Source organism: Arachis hypogaea, chromosome 12 (assembly GCF_003086295.3).
Source record: "Arachis hypogaea cultivar Tifrunner chromosome 12, arahy.Tifrunner.gnm2.J5K5, whole genome shotgun sequence".
Classification (NCBI taxonomy): Eukaryota; Viridiplantae; Streptophyta; class Magnoliopsida; order Fabales; family Fabaceae; genus Arachis; species Arachis hypogaea.
In genome coordinates, this window is record NC_092047.1 from 31,995,686 (window position 1) to 31,998,830 (window position 3,145).

Genomic DNA, 3,145 nt, shown 5'->3' on the forward strand with positions numbered 1-3,145 from the left:
ATTCCCATTGAGGAAGAGAAGCCCATCACTAAGAAAAGGATGGAGCAAGCAAGAAAGCCCATTCATGGATCTCAAGAGACGCATGAAGCTCATCACCATGAGATTCCGGAGATGCCTCAAATGCATTTCCCTCCACAAAACTATTGGAAGCAAATCAACACCTCCCTAGGAGAATTAAGTTCCAACATGGGACAATTAAAGGTGGAACATCAAGAGCACTCCATCATCCTTCATGAAATAAGAGAAGATCAAAAAGCAATGAGAGAGGAGCAACAAAGACAAGGAAGAGACATAGAAGAGCTCAAGGACATCACTGGTTCCTCAAGAAGGAAACGCCACCATTACTAAGGTGGACTCATTCCTTGTTCTTACTTTCTCTGTTTTTCGTTTCTTATGTTAAGTGCTTATCTATGTTTGTGTCTTATTACATGATCATTAGTAGTTAGTAACTATGTCTTAAAGTTATGAATGTCCTATGAATCCATCACCTCTCTTAAATGAAAACTGTTTTAATTCAAAAGAACAAGAAGTACATGAGTTTCGAATATATCCTTGAAACTAGTTTAATTATATTGCTGTGGTGACAATGCTTCTTGTTTTCTGAATGAATGCTTGAACAGTGCATATGTCTTTTGAAGTTGTTGTTTAAGAATGTTAAATATGTTGGCTCTTGAAAGAATGATGACAAGGAGACATGTTATTTGATAATATAAAAAATCATAAAAATGATTCTTGAAGCAAGAAAAAGCAGCAAAGAACAAAGCTTGCAGAAAAAAAAATAGGCGAAAAAAATAGATAGAAAAAGAAAAGGCAAGCAGAAAAAGCCAAAAGCTCTTAAAACCAAGAGGCAAGAGCAAAAAGCCAGTAACCCTTAAAACCAAAAGGCAAGGGTAATAAAAAGAATCCCAAGGCTTTGAGCATCAGTGGATAGGAGGGCCTAAAGGAATAAAATCCTGGCCTAAGCGGCTAAACCAAGCTGTCCCTAACCATGTGCTTGTGGCGTGAAGGTGTCAAGTGAAAACTTGAGACTGAGCGGTTAAAGTCAAGGTCCAAAGCAAAAGAAGAGTGTGCTTAAGAACCCTGGACACCTCTAATTGGGGACTTTAGCAAAGCTGAGTCACAATCTGAAAAGGTTCACCTAATTATGTGTCTGTGGCATTTATGTATCCGGTGGTAATACTGGAAAACAAAGTGCTTAGGGCCACGGCCAAGACTCATAAAATAGCTGTGTTCAAGAATCATCATACTGAACTAGGAGAATCAATAACACTATCTGAACTCTGAGTTCCTATAGATGCCAATCATTCTGAACCTCAATGGATAAAGTGAGATGCCAAAACTATTCAAGAGGCAAAAAGCTACAAGTCCCGCTCATTTAATTGGAGCTATGTTTCATTGATAGTTTGGAATTTATAGTATATTCTCTTCTTTTTATCCTATTTGATTTTTAGTTGCTTGGGGACAAGCAACAATTTAAGTTTGGTGTTGTGATGAGCGAAAAATTTATACGCTTTTTGGCATTGTTTTTAGTATGTTTTTAGTAGAATCTAGTTACTTTTAGGGATGTTTTTATTAGTTTTTATGCCAAAATTCACATTTCTGGACTTTACTATGAGTTTGTGTGTTTTTTTGTGATTTCAGGTATTTTCTGGCTGAAATTGAGGGACTTAAGCAAAAATCAGATTCAGAGGTAGAAGAAGGACTGCTGATGCTGTTGGATTCTGACCTCCCTGCACTCAAAGTGAATTTTCTGGAGCTACAGAACTCAAAATGGCGCGCTTCCAATTGAGTTGACATCCAGGGCTTTCCAGCAATATATAATAGTCCATACTTTGGCCAAGTTTAGATGACGTAAAAGGGCGTTGAACGCCAGTTTTACGCTGCTGTCTGGAGTTAAACGCCAGAAACAAGTCACAAACCAGAGTTGAACGCCAGAAATACGTTACAACATGGCGTTCAACTCCAGAAAGAGCCTCTGCACGTGTAACATTCAAGCTCAGCCCAAGCACACACCAAGTGGGCCCCGGAAGTGGATTTATGCATCAATTACTTACTTCTGTAAACCCTAGTAACTAGTTTATTATAAATAGGACTTTTTACTATTGTATTAGACATCCTGGATTGTATTTTTGATCCTGTGATCACGTTTTGGGGGCTGGCCATTCGGCCATGCCTGGACCTTCATCACTTATGTATTTTCAACGGTAGAGTTTCTACACTCCATAGATTAAGGTGTGGAGCTCTGCTGTTCCTCAAAGATTAATGCAAAGTACTACTATTTTTCTATTCAATTCAACTTATTCCGCTTCTAAGATATTCATTCGCACTTCAACCTGAATGTGACAATCATCATCATTCCCTATGAACGCGTGCCTGACAACCACTTCTGTTCTACCTTAGATTGAATGAGTATCTCTTGGATCTCTTAATCAGAATCTTCGTGGTATAAGCTAGATTGATGGCGGCATTCATGAGAGTCCGGAAAGTCTAAACCTTGTCTGTGGTATTCCGAGTAGGACTCTGGGATTGAATGACTGTGACGAACTTCAAACTCACGATTGCTGGGCGTAGTGACAGACGCAAAAGGAGGGTGAATCCTATTCCAGCATGATCGAGAACCTCAGATGATTAGCCGTGCTGTGACAGAGCATTTGGACCATTTTCACAAGAGGATGGGATGTAGCCATTGACAATGGTGATGCCCTTACATAAAGCCAGCCATGGAAAGGAGTAAGATTGATTGGATGAAGACAGCAGGAAAGCAGAGGTTCAGAGGAACGAATGCATCTCTATACGCTTATCTGAAATTCTAACCAATGAATTACATAAGTATTTCTATCCTTATTTTCTATTTATTATTTATGTTCGAAAACTCCATAACTATTTTATATCCGCCTGACTGAGATTTACAAGGTGACCATAGCTTGCTTCATACCAACAATCTCCGTGGGATCGACCCTTACTCATGTAAGGTTTATTACTTGGACGACCCAGTGCACTTGCTGGTTAGTTATATTGAAGTTGTGAATGAAAAACGATTTATTAAGACGTGCGTACAGAGTTTCTGGCGCCGTTATCTGAGATCACAATTTCGTGCACCAGTGGGTAGGATGTAAAACTCACGAAATTAATAAATAATTAGCCA